This window comes from Coffea eugenioides, chromosome 6 (genome assembly GCF_003713205.1).
Source record: "Coffea eugenioides isolate CCC68of chromosome 6, Ceug_1.0, whole genome shotgun sequence".
NCBI classification, from domain to species: Eukaryota; Viridiplantae; Streptophyta; class Magnoliopsida; order Gentianales; family Rubiaceae; genus Coffea; species Coffea eugenioides.
The window spans coordinates 27,149,172-27,164,315 of record NC_040040.1 but is presented as its reverse complement, the minus strand read 5'-3'; positions in this window follow the sequence as shown (position 1 = coordinate 27,164,315).

The following is a 15,144-nucleotide window of genomic DNA, read 5'->3' as shown; positions in this document are numbered from 1 at the left end:
AATTAGACTTTAACATTTTTTAGTTCACCTATTAGTTTGTTGGGTTTTGGTAAAATAAAAAGGGAATTAGATTTGGTTATTTGTTTGGGTTATTTGGAATTGAGTTAGATATTTTTTTATTTCTTGGGCTACAGAGTTAAAGCCCATCGGTTTGTTTGATTATTTTGGGGTCAGAATGGTGGACTGGCCCGCTCTTTTTGCTTTGGGTTTCGGTTGGGCTAGGAGGGTTTTGGCCTGAAAAATAAGAAAAATGGCCCAATGGCCTGTTTTATCAAGAAGTCTAATACGACAATTGCAGATCAATCCCTGCACGTTTTATTAACTATACTATGGCCTTAAAAATTTTAGTTTTTTTTCAATAAGGTCTCTAATTTAATTGTATTTTGGTCCCTAAGCTTTATTTTTCTTTCATTTTGATCCCTCATCTTTGTGATAATTATAATTTGACCCTCAAAACTTTCTTAATTTTTGCAATTAGGTCCCTAATAGTTTTGATGTCTTAAATACAAGTTGTCTTTTTTCTTTGATTGTTAATTATACTTCATTTAAGTGATTTAGTTGGTAGATTTCATGATTATTTTCATTTCTTTATAATTAAATTGGTGCGTTGATCATTTTGTTCATTTTGGAGCACAAATAGGGTAAATCCAACCCCAATTAGCTACTACTTCAATGGAGGTATCTTCTTTTATTATTTAAAAATCTTTTATGTGCTCCTGTGTGTTTTATATGTAATTGCATGATTTTGAGTATTTTCTTTATTTATTTAATTACTCGTTTTATTTAGCTCAAGTTTCATATATTTAATTTTGGTGATTATTCGAGAGGCATTTAAATACCAAATTGTAATAGATAGGTGTTCAAAACATATATTTAGCTAGACTATGTAATGGATAGGTTTTAATTTTGCCAAAGTGTAATTAGTTAGATAAATATAATAGTTAGGTTATTATTTTTAGACTTCTCCCCTTGGATTGTAGTTAGGGCTCCAAATAAAATAGTTAGGTCCTTATGTGTGTTTATTTGCTCGCGTGATTGCATGTTTATGTGCTTATGTATTTACTCGCTTTCTTAGGATCTTTGCATCTAGATATTATGTTTATGTGTTATGTGCTCTATGTGTTTACGTGTTTTAATTATGTTTTATATATTTTATTTAGTTATAATAAATGCATGACGTCACCACACTAATCCAACGCTAGTTGTGGTCTATTTTCTCGATTTCTCGTTAGTCCAACACTAGTGAGAATTTATAGATATGAGTTAGTCCAATGCTAGACCCTTAGGGACCGTCTACGCGCTAGATCATGTTTGTGTAACAATCACTACATTTCATGCATATTTTCTACTTTTTAGGATCCTTACCATTTTGCATGATATTTTCTCTATATGTATATCCCTTATCCCTATGTGCGAAACATGACATTTAGACTTGCATTCCATTTAGGAAATTAGACATAGGTTAGTTCATTTGTTTGACTAGGATTAGGAGAGTTACCTTTCAAATATGAAAAATGGACGAGTATAGTTTCTTAGTCTTAGCACGCTCGTATCTCCTCTATAAGAAAGAAAATTGAGTCACGAATCTTAGTTCCATGTACCCGTTATGTTGCATTCCTCTTTTAGGTCACGTATACTTATATATTATAATTTTTCTTTTTCTTCGAGTCTCACTCTTTGCATATTTGTGATCTCTTCGAAGAATTATTTTGGGCATCACAATTAATATGATTCGCATCAATTAAATTTTGAAGAGATATTTCGACCCTCCCGATATCCATTAGGTCTAGGTTTGCATCCATATAGTAACATCCAAATGTGATAAGTTTTATAGGTTAAATTAAGGAAATTTTTGACTAAATCACGCAACTAGCCTTGGCTAGATTGAAAGGGTGCCTTAGATCAAATCTTTACCTTCTCTTTCTTCAACCGTGACTCCCGAACTCTTTTCTCTTGTTTTCAAAGATTTGGAGTCGTTTAAAAAGATTTTTACCTATTTTTTATTAAAAATACATTTTTGGGTGACTTGGTACACCTTAACTCAATATTAAGTGGCGACTCCTATATTTTTCTTAAAACCCTTTTTAAACTATTATGTTGGGCCAAAATCGTCGCACTTTTTAAGTCCCATTTTAGGCTCTTTTTCTTTATTTATTCTCTAAAAATCAAAAACTCATTTTTCACTCAAAATTAATCAAAAATTCATTTTATAACTCGTAATTTTATTTTTTCAAAAAATGGGGTGCGACAGCCGTCTTGGTGTTTGCAATACCTCTATCACCTTGCAATTTCACTAGTTCACCATTTCTCGTAAATAAGACCTACAATTGTCTAAAATCAATTGTCAAAGGACTATAAGCTTTCATCCAATCCACCCCTGCAATTAGATCATAGGGCTCCAGATCCAAGAGGTATACATTCTGACAAAACTTGTGACCTTGCATACTCCATTGGAATCCGAGTATCCACTGATTGCAATCAAGCTCCTGTCCATCTTCAATTCTGACTTTAAAAGGCTTGTGCTGCCTTATAAGCTCAGGCCATCTCTATGCAACCAACTTCTTAAGGAAACAATTAGAGCTTCCTCCATCGAACAAAACAGAAATTTCAAAATCCTTGACCATCCTTGCTAATCTAATGGTACTAGATAGTACATTCCCAATGACTGAATGTAGGGACAATTCAATATCTTGTTTGTGACTTGTTCCCACATATTCTATTACTTCTTCTTCCTCCTCATCTATAGCAATAATCGTGTGTATTCCTTTGTTCTTACACGTATGGCCTGACCGAAACTTGGTCACACACTTAAAACACAGGTTATTGTCTTTTCTGTATTGGAACTCTATTGGTGTGATTTTCTTGAATTGATGAGTAGAATTCCCCAATTTCTTGGGATCTCCTTCATTCGTGGATGATGCATTAGTTAAAGGAGATCTGTTTGTGGGTTTATGCATTTTGACCAAAACCTTAAGTTCTTTTTGTAACCAACTGAAGTAGCTTGAAACAAAGTAGTTCTCACTCAAACCAAGATTTTTGAGCAGCACTATGGCCCTCAACTCCTCAAACCTCTCTTGATAGACCATTACTGTGGAAGTCTGCTGTAACTTGTTGAATTCCTCTACCCCATCCTCATCCCCAAGGGTCCCAAATCTGCAATTCGCATCCCTCTTGAACTCCTCCCATTCCATTTCCCCTTTATTTCTTTTTGAGCTTTGGAACCAGACATTGGCTCTCCCTTCCAAATGCATTTCTGCAATCAGCAACTTCTATGAATCCATGATCCCGTATAGATGGAAGAAAGTCTCATATTCTTGGACCCAATCCCTTACCTGCTTCCCTAAGAACTTAGGAAATTCCAGCGTAGGCACACTAGGGATAAAAGCATTTCTTTCTCCTTTATCTTGATTCATCTGCCCTTGCCTGGAATTACCTTGCAAAGAACTTGTGGGGATGGCAAGAATTCCTCGTTCCTGCTGAGAATTCTTGTTGTTTCCTCCAATTTGTTCTGCAATTCTAGTTATGAGAGCTTTCAATTCTGTAGAGTTAGACATCATCTTCTCTTTCATGAATTTAAGTCTCACTTGTGGAATCCATGAAAGTTTGTAATCTTGCTTCCTGCTTTTTAACCTGCTTTTCAAGTGTTTTAAGACGCGTACCTTCTACCATAGTAATGAATCAAGCTTCCTAGTCCAAGGACTGGAAGCTCTGATACCACTGTAAAGAGAGCTGAAAGTTGCAGCAGAATTAGAGAGATGAGAGAAACTAAAGCTTGAAGAAGAAGAAAGAAAGATATTATTCAGAAAATTGATCAACAACCCCCCAATCTGGCTACTCTACGTTCCTTATACAACACAACTCTAGTTTCCTTGTCAATTATTTGCTGACTCAGCATAACAATCTAACTAACAAGAAAGATTCCATTTAACTACGTGAAAGAATTATATTCACATTTGCCAAAGAATAACTCTTGGTCTAGTATCATTACATCTCTTTCTACCATTGGCAAGTCCATCTCCAATGAAGATCTTGTCACCCAAACATTACACGGTCTACCGATATCTTACCATACCTTTCTTTTTGAATTGCCCTTTTTTGATTTTGTTGCTCATCAACCACTTTTGCTTATTGAAGACGAATATATTAAGATTGTTTCCTCACATGGTTCACTCAAACTACTGAAAACTACTCAATTAATGTCAAATTCTGCCTATTCTAATTCAAACTCCAATTGCGGTCGTGGATTCAATAATGACAATCATGGTTGTGGATGATCAAACTTTAGAGAGAGTGGTCATGATTTTCCTATCCAAGATTCATTTTCCAACGACCATTCACTCAAACTCCATAACCTTACTGAAAACTAATCAATCAATGTCAAATTCTATCCATTCTAATTCAAATTCTAATTGCTTCGTGGATTCAATAGTAACAATCGTGGTTGTGGACTATCTAACTCTAAAGGGGATGGTCATGATTTCCCTATCCAAGATTCTCTTTCCAACGACCATTTATTACATCTTTTCAACCTATTTCTACTAGTATACTTGGTCAAGTTCCCACACTTACTCTAACACTAGTTTCATCCTATACTATTTCTGTTGCTATCTTTTTTGCCGACATGATAAATTTCATTCTTTCTCCTACTCTACACTAAGCAGAGGAGGACTCGAAGGGGACTAAACTGCCCCCAGACCAAAACAAGTGTATCATGCACCCGCTAGTTGTATTCCAGGAAATCTTGAATTCTAAATACAATCAAGGGGTATTGAACCACCTAATTACACCCAAGGAGCTACAAGTCTTGTCCCTTCACCAACTGAGCTAGCTCAATTGGTTTCCTGCTACTATCAATTTGCCAAATTTGTAGTCACTTTAATCATACTACGCTTGAATGTATTGATCATTTTAATCATTCATTCGTGGCCAATACCATTTCAAACTCTTTTGATGTACTCAATTTGGAGGAGATATCCATTACAACTTCGTATCCATATTCTGCAGCATCATCTATTGATGCTACTCATCCTTCTTCGTCTACATCTTATTATGGTAATTCCCAAGTTATGGTTGGTGACGGTAATCTACTTTCTATCTCCCATATTGGTCATAGTACTTTATAAACTTCTGCTTGTCTTCTCTATCTCAAAAACATTCTTTTGGTTCCCAATTTAAGCAAAAATCTTTTATCAGTACATAAACTTTGTGCAAATAATAATTGTTATATTAAGCTCGATGTTAATCTTATCTATGTTAGGGACAAGATAAGCAAATAACTCATTCTCAAGTGTATTCGTCGTGGTTTGTTGTATTCACTTCATTAGCCCATTTCTACACAAACTTCTCATGCTACCTTCATTATTGCTGCCTTTTAAAAACCAGATCGGATCGCTCGGTTCGTCCGGTCATATCATAAATTGGTCATAGCTCTGGTCCGATGCATACTTTTGGTTGATTGGACTTAAAAATCGAATTGAACCATTCGAACCGTAAGAATCGGATTGAACCGTTGAACCGGAATTTTTTTTTTGTTTTTCTCTATTAAATTAAAAAATTAAAAAAAGAATAGGTTTTTCTTAATCTTAAAGACTAATTATTAAATGTCACATCCACTCACTTTCTTCTCATTTTTTTGCCTCTTATCAAGTTTGTATCTCTATTTTCTATTTTCTTGACTTTCTCCAAACTCCAAACTTCTTTTTTTTATAAGTTGCAATCTCTAAATCTAAAAAACGTGAATTAAAAGTTAAACTCGCAATGTCTAATTCCGATAAACGTGAATTTTGTATAATTTCAGAATATTGTGGTATTTTTGGGTTGGATTTAAGATTTTTTTTGGTAAATACAATTTAGGTTGAGATAAAATTTATTTGTTTCAACTTATAATTTAAAAAATTTATTTGTGAAAATCAAATCCTTTGAAAATATTAAAATTTTCATCATATAAAGTCTTAAATTAGTTCAATGCATGTCTTATTTTATGCATATATATATATTTATATAAATTATTTTTAAAAAAAATTCATTGTACCAAGGTTGAACCGGTTTGACCGGTTAAATCTCGACCCGAACACCTCACCGATTCAATTAACGGTTCAAGTTCCAAAATATTGCATAATTTCCATTCAAGTTCCATATTTTTTAGTGGGAGAACTCGAATTCAAAATTTTTCACTTATACTCCCTCCTCTCGAACCACCCACATCCCTCCTCCAAGTTCCTGTTCCTAGATACAAACAAAAATGTCTTTTAATCATGTAATTCAAGTTTGTAATTTCATGTTTAAAAAATAAAATTTACAATTTGGTGGGATGTTGCTATAGGCGGGTCAATTCTAGTTGTTGCACATTGTACTGAATTTTCACTAAACTTAACATCAATCTTGTAAGAAAATTTATGCACACAGAAACTGAGAGCCTGAGATGCTTAAACTTCAACCAAAGACAAGATTTTGAGAAGATGTAACATCAAATCATCATCATAGCATGGTAAATCTAACCAAGGTTATTCACTACCCAATAACAGAAAGAAAGAAATTTTTTTTTTTAAAAAGAAACATTAAAGAATTTCTCCTTTTTATGATTAAAGTTAAAGAAGTTTGAATTATTCCATCAAAGATTTGGACTTGGGCTGGCAATTCACATGCGACAGGTAATCCCACAAGCTTGATCTCATGTGACCTGCTGCTACATGCTAGGCCCATTATATGGGAGATGAAGAAGATATAGAGGAAAAAAATAGTAAAATTAATAAACAAAACGTAAAGCAAAAATATAATCAACCAACTATAACGTGATGCACTTGGGATTGATGAGAGGGACTGACAACCAAATTTGCAAAGAAATAAGATCTAATATCTCTTTGAGCTTCAGTCTTCATTATTGATCCTTTACTTACGCTTTCATAGGCTTTTTATTTTTCTGGAAAGAATTATAATGTTCTATGACAATTTGAAAAATAATCGCATAGAAAAGGAAAGGAATCTGAAAATTTATCTGAAAAGGAAAATCGAATCAAGGAAGCAAAAATGTAAAAGAAAAAGCCAAATATACTAGAACAAGATTAAAAAGAATGGAAGGAAAAAACAACACTTTCTGCGTAAATTTTTTTTGCCCTTTTGGAAAAGAAGAAACTCCCGAACACCAAGAAGTACTCCACCATGGCAGCACTCTCATAATCTTCGATATTGTAGGGGTGGCAAACGGGTCGGGTTCGGGTTGGCGGGTCGGGTTGAGGCTTAAGTATAACAAAGAACCTGCTGACCCGAACCCGACCCGTCAACCCGAAACGGGTCAGGGTACCTGACACGAACCCGAAAATTTCGGGTTGGCGGGTCGACCCGAAATGACCCGAAATTTAATTTTAATTTATTAATTTATCACTGTAATTTCTAATAAAATCAATTTTTTCACAAAATTAATTACATCATCAAGTAATAAAAATTTAAATAAATAATTTCAAACCAAATCTAAAATAAATTAAACACCATAAAAGTGTTTTATCCCAAACCAAATATAATTTAAATTAAAACAACATAAAAGTAAAAAATAACATCATATATTATTTGTCCAAATATAATAATTTTAACTTCACACAAGTTAAATAAATTTATTTAGGATTAAGTAATTAATGCCTTTGGAAAAAAAGAATGATTTAGTTTAGTTAGATAAAATAATTTTTATGTTTATTAAATTAGTTTTAATTCGTAAACGGGTCACATCGGGTCATACCAGGTCACCACAGGTTGACCCGAAATTGACCTGTTTTCTTTTCGGGTTCATCGGGTTCGACCCGATTCTGATCCGAACTCCCAAAACCTCAACCCAAACCCATTAATTTCGTGTTAGGTTCGTGTCGTGTTTTCGGGTCGTGTCAGGAATTGCCACCCCTACGATATTGTCGGTTAGTTCATCAAACAACTGTTTTGTCCAAAATCTGTTTCCTTATCCGCTATGATTACTTCTGTCAATTCTTGTCCAACTTCAGAGCTTCCTCAACTAACGTGTATCACACCTTGCAAAGCACCGGTGTCTAGTGGTGGAGCTATGACAACTTTCCAGGCTGGGCACAAATGATAGAAAAATAATATAGTTTTGTAAGAAGTACTTAATAATGATGATAACATTCACTAATTAAATAGCAACATATGCATTTACTAAATAATAAAAAAATGATAAATTACTTATTATCCCTTGTGACTTTACGGAATGCCAAATAACCCTCCTAAAGTTTTAAAATAGCTACATAACCCCTTTGTAGTTTTATATAAAGTGAAAAATGAACGGAATACATAATTACGACTTTTATACTAAACACGCTTTAAGAGTGCATGTAATAAAATTTTAATATCCATGTAACCCCCTTATGATTTGTATAAATATCCACTTTACTCCCCTGTGATTTTTGTATTTATTCACGTAATCTCCTTATACTTTTATACATGGTGGTTAAGCCGTTATTAATTTAGCATTTAAGTAAGGGCACTATTGATATTTCAACTAATGACATTACATAGTTATATTTCATCAAATTTCCACTTAGGGGAGTGAAATGGACATTTTGAAATGATAGGGGGTCATATGGTAACAGATGAAATCACAGGGGGTTACATGTAATTTACCCTAAAAAAGTGCAAGAATCCTTTTAATGCCATATAAATAAAAGTACAAAACTTCTTAGCGTAACAAACACATTCCCAGGCTACAACTCTTTAAAACATTATTGTATCAGTACTTGTAGTCACAATCATAGAATTACTTATTATGTTTGTTATGTTTATTCTTCATTCCTTTTACTATCTATTGTTATTCTGGAGTTTTTTTATAAATATATATATATGGTAATGATTTAATGTATGTAAAGTTAAAAATAATTAAAAAACGTGTTTATGAAAAGTATAAAAAAATTTTGGTAGAAAATTGCAATCCAAACACTACCTAAGTTGATTTTAACAAACTAGTGCGGATAAAAACAAAATTTTTTAAAACTTTGTTCCTTAAATGAACAAATTTCTTGGGTTAGTGGGGGGCACATTTATGTATTAATGGGATTAAAAAAAAATTCTTTAAACATTTACATGTACAAAACTAGCATCTTGCTATGGCCGCCGGGGGCACGTGCCCGCATCGGTCATAGCCACAGGGTAGATCGGTGCCTGTGCCTCTCGGCATCTGGTGGAAGATGGAGAGTTTCAAAACGCCTCTGAATGGTTTTGAAGGGTTCAGGATATTTATGGGTTTTTGGGAAATTAAAAAAGAAACTCACCTGGACGTTAACAACAATATAACAGTCAACTTTTTTTTTTTTGGCTCCATATAACAGTCAACGTTAATGCACTAACAAGTAACAACAGGAGGCAACTTGTTATAGAATTTGCAGGATAAGGATCCTTTTTTGCAATATTTTCAAACCTTGGGGTTTGATTAGTAAATTGGCCAAACCTCAAGAGAGTTAAATGCAATTAGACATCCTTCTTGTGATTCAAAAATATCCACGTACATCCCTTGTACAGTGAATTTAAGGTGAAAATAGATGAAAACACACTTCACTATTAAGTCTAACATAGATTTCACCATAGTCTAACACTTCCCTTGATTCAAGAATGTTTTTAAAAGAAATGTTGCGATTTCTTCCAAAACATGCCATTCAAACAGAAGCATCAATTGCTTGTTCCAACGAGAATCCGAATTGTGGTCATAGTAAAATTGCAGAAGGAGAAGAAAACACAGAAAAATAATATCTATACTGTGTATAAAGGAAGAGTAGAGGGTTTGGAGTAAACATTTTTTTTTTGTCATTTTATATATTTTCACTTTTACCCTCATTAAAATCACTTGTTGCTTTATTACCTAAATACAAATTGCTAAAATAACTACTGATAACTATTTCTAACCATAATTAATTTAAACACATTTAGACAAAATGACGACCTCTAACTCTCTAAGCATTGTAACTACTGAAACCATCATCTGACGGGAAAAAAGATTAAAATACCATAGTTTACTTTAGTAATGAAAATTTTATATAAAATTAACTTGCAAAAAAGCATCTGAATTGCACACAAGTCGCGTGTGCCTTTAGCAGTAATTCATCACAACACTAATTTGTATATTCATACCAAAGTCCATCTATACTTTCACAACAGTAAAGTCCATCTATGCTCATATTGGTTTTTAATTAACCAAAAAGCTTGGAAAGATATGTCAAAAATTCTTTTCCATTCTGCTCCTGATTATTCCTGTTCCAATTCCAGCTATCAAATACAAATTGTTCGTGCGATTTTTTGCCAAAAATGCCTCTTGATTTTGCATTTCAAATTTATAATTTGGTAAGACATAGCTGATTAGCTGCTGAGGCTTATTCTAGCTGCTTTTTTATTGCATCTTCACTAAACTTGATATGAACATTGTAAGAAACCTCAATCAAATATAAGATGAGATGCTTACCCTTCAACCAAGAAAAGATTTTTGAAAAGGTGGAACATCATATCATCATCATATCATGGTTAAACCTAACCAATTTAATCACTAGTCACTACCCAGAAACAGAAACAAATATATTAAAAAAAACGCAAAAATTTTCTTTTTTTTTTTGATAACTGGAACATGTCCCGACTCGAACTCTTAGGATCCGAGCGGGCACATCAAACCGGAAGAGTGCGCCACGACCCCACGCAGCGACTCCAGGCGAATTATAGGGGTTTAAATTTAGGATAAGATTCGAATTCAAGACCTCAAGGGTCCTTAAGAGCCCGTTTACCGCTGGACTACCCCCTATGAAGGCTCTTTTTTTTTTCCAGCAAATTGTAGTGAAAAAAGTTAAAATTATTCTATCGAAGATTTGGACTTATGCGGGCAATTCACATGCGACAGGTAATACAACCTTAATCTCATGTGACCTGCTGCTATATGGTTGGACCAGTTTTGTTTCTTTCTTTCCAACCATGCCTATTTAGCTTCACCGGCCTACTTTAGCTCGTGCAGAGCTAAACAAACCAACAGCTGCCGCGTCATTGGTTCAAGAGTAGCCGTTCGTGGTCTCATCCAATTAAATGAAGGCGTGATCACACGCCAAGATAGTGCGTTGCTTCTGTGACAAGCGATGGATTTATTGAATAGGATAATTTCAGAAACCTCCTCTGAGGTTTATAACAATTTCACTTAGTTCCCTCAAAAGTTTTGAACATTACACTTACCTTCCTTAATCACTTTAATAACCAAACCTTAAAATAGGTCAAAATTTAATAAATATCCTAAAATTTCCTTATTTTTAAAAATTTAATTTATTCTTTTAAACAATTGTAAAGTAATTTGACACAATTATAAAAGGATGAGCATCAAATTTTCATGCCAATATTTGTTATTTAATAATTAACTATAGCAATATATCTTTTGCTATAATAGACTACTTTTCATATTGCTTTTTTAGAGATATAGAATGTTTTTAAGATAGAGAAAAAAGTGTTATCTTTTTTTAATTTATGGACTAGTTTTTTTTTAAGAAAAATTTTTGGACTAGTTTAGTGATGGATCTACCATATTTTAGTGATTTTAAACTATTTGTTTTTAGTTATTTTTATTTATCTTGATTTTGATACAAAAAAAATTTAAATAATATTAAAAGTTATCAAAAAAAATTATTAGTTTAACATTTGATCGAGATAAAGGTTAGACAGATCATTCATAATTTTTCTATATTTCTAATGAAATATAAGAGAATCATCTCTTGTATAAACATGGCAAAAAGGGGGGTTTTATTAAAATAATAAGATTATTATTGTTATTTTAAATGAACAAGGGAAGTAAATGTAGATTTCGAAACTTAAGGGATATTAAGTGAAATTATCAGAAACCTTAGCGTGGTTTCTCAAATCATCCCCCCTTCATGAAAAGGTATATTAGATCTGCTGATCTTATAACAAAACGTTTTATGCGTCACTGACAAGATATCTCTAATGATTTGTTCTAGATTAGGATGACGGTCTCTTGACAGTAAATTGACCATTTTGTCCTACATTATCATTGATTCTTGTTACTTTAAAGAACATGAAATGACATATATGTCCTTATCATGTGTTGCGTTTGATTGAAGTGTAAGGGTTCCATCAGGAAACATCTTAAGGAAGATTCCGCAGTTTTTATTTTTATTTTTTTGGTATCATCCCCTCAATTTCAATTACTATTGGATGGTAAAAAAATTGTTATTGGCCCTTAGATTTTAGTAACTTTACAGATTTGAAATTAAAAATATTATTTTCATTGAGAGATACAATTGAAATAATAATATCCTAAAAAAACTCTAGAATTTTCTTATAATTAAACTTTTTAGCTAAAATCAGAATGAGTTTGGATTGGCTCAACCTCATTGACAGTACTACACTGGCAGTGTAATTGTGACACTCTTCAGTGTCACCCTATACTGGTTTCTCATGTGATATTTGAATAGTTCATAAGACATTATCTGAATTGATATTAATTTGTGCCCAAATTTACTAAATAAGCGCACACCTGACTCATCTCAGGTAAGGTCTTAAAAGAAAAAAAATGTGGAGAATATTAGAGAAGACAAGAAGGCATAATAGCTGATGATTCCAAGAGAAGGCTAGGAACTCATGCAGGAAAAAAGGGCAGTTAATATGGACATTGGGTTTGATGTTGGAAAACAAGTTGCAGGATAAGAGGAAGTGAATGTCTAAATTGGCCAAAGGAGAATCTACCATTCTCAAAGTTAAAAACTGCATGTAAAAAGATGGAAAATTTTATTGATATGCCTTTCGGTTTTGTGGAGCTCATTTGACCTTGGATAATTGATAATTTTTGGATGGAGGGGCTAATATGGTGCCTTAACCATTTGAAGGGTACATTGATAAAATAATCTTTGCAAGCTCATTGCAACTTTTGATAACATAGAGCAATATTTTAAAAACTCAATATGACCAAACATTTTATCCTTCTTCTTTTTTCTTTTCTTTGTTTATTTGAATTCATTTCCTATTTGATTGAAACAAGATAATGGTTCAATAAGGAAATTTAAAAACATTTGGTTCCACCAGCTTAATTAACTTAACCTCCCAAGTAAAACTAACAATTATCAATTATTCCGATATCTAGCTTACAAAATTAGACACATTACATGATCTTTCTAGTAGTGAAAATTATGAGTTAGTATGTTGACTAAAAAAGACAAACATTTTTAATGTAGGGTAAGAAGAAAAGCAGACATCTTGTTTGAAATAAGATTAATTACTATTTACTACTTCATAATCAGCATTGAAGGGTAGATTATGCATAAACTACTAAAGTACTAGTTGTCGACAAATGTTGGTAAATGATAATGATTGATTAACCACTAACAAAGGGTACTGTTGTTTACTTTAAGGCACCTTATTTAATAATTGTAGAAAAAAGCCAAAAATGAACTATTGTTTGGATTGTAAGTTATTTGCCCAAATATATTTGCTTACATCACAATTACAATTTCCAATACACCTTTTTATCTCACATACATCACATCAGAAAAAGTGCTACAGTAAAAATATCTCAAATAACTTACAATCAAAACACACTGTTAAGTTTGAGATTTCGGGTATGACTTGTTAGGCATCACGTTCAAAAAGTGATTTATAGGTGGGTAGTAAACTCCAAATGGAGACCAATATTAAGGACATTAAATTTATTCCATACTTTAATGCAAAGGCAAAAGCAGAAGGAATTTAAGGTTTGTTCACACACACACGCGCGCGCAATAAACATAAAAGAATATTGATGCTTTTTTGGATAATAAAAAAGATTGATGTTTGGAAAATGTTTTGCAAAGGGCGTCACACTATACGAAAAATGTCATTGCCTTTGTAGAAATACTAATACAAAACCAAAAGATCAAAATTAGATTAAGTTACTAATTATGAAATTGGAAATATTTAATTCTAGCTAAAAATACCATACTTCTTATCTTTTTTTTTTTAAAGATATATTTGAGTGAGTAGTTAATTAAACTACCAATCTCCTAAGCATTAGTACATGGCATACTTCTTCTTGAAAGCTAAACAGAAATTATGCAAGTCTTGCGTATACTGATTAGTTGAATTTTTTTTTTATTTGCAACGGCAATTATCTAGCCTACTCCAATTTTATGGAAGAGGAGGAGTCTTTAATTAGTTGAATTTCTCTTTTTTTTTTATGTACAATGGTAATTATTTAACCTACTCCTACTTTATAGGAGAGGGGCAATCTAAAGAGACTTATACGAGAGTTGAGAGTGAATCACCAGATTAGATAAGTGCACTATTACACTTTTCAAATTTCTTAAAAACAAAAAACAAAACACACTATACTTCTTGTGTAATGCACTAGGCATTAGAAGTTTAAACACCCAATCTAGTGCAATGGTTGGTTAGTTGAATCTCAATTCTTTATTTTTTTCTGTTTTTCAAATTTCAGTTCATTAATAACGTAAACACAAAGCAACTTAAAAAAAAAACACACACACACACACAAAAAGCATCTTGACTTGACTTTAATATGGAAACTTGCAAAATATGCAACCACCATCCTTGAATTTGATGCCTAACCAATTCTTCAATCCAATTCATTTGTCGAATCAAATGTGGAGACGTGCATTGAAGCGCATGTACATCAATTATAAATACATGTGCAACACTCGTTGAAATGTACATATACGAGGTTAAAGAAAAAATTACATATTACTTATTTTTTGTGTGCACATGTTGCTTTTCCTTCACTATGTTACGTAATTGACCCAATAGTACAGCAGTTGGACGGATAAGTAGTTATGCCTCCATAAACTAGGGTTGATCACACTAAACTCTTTTGAACTTTTGGTAGCGTTGCATTTTGCCTCTTCCAACGTTTTATTTCTTTTCTTTGTCCTTTCACATTTGGCTCACATTTCTTTACCTTCATAATATTCTTTCCTTTAATTAGTATATACTAATATTTTGTTTGTTTAATACGACTTTGTATGTAGAATTCAAAAAAAAAGTTTGTATTTTTTTTAAAATTTAAAAATACTTTAAAAATACTTGTACGTTCTAATTAATCATATAAAACATGTAATAGATACTTTATGTATTATTATACATCAATATTTGGAAACGTTTTAGAATTTGAGTAAGGATAATAACATT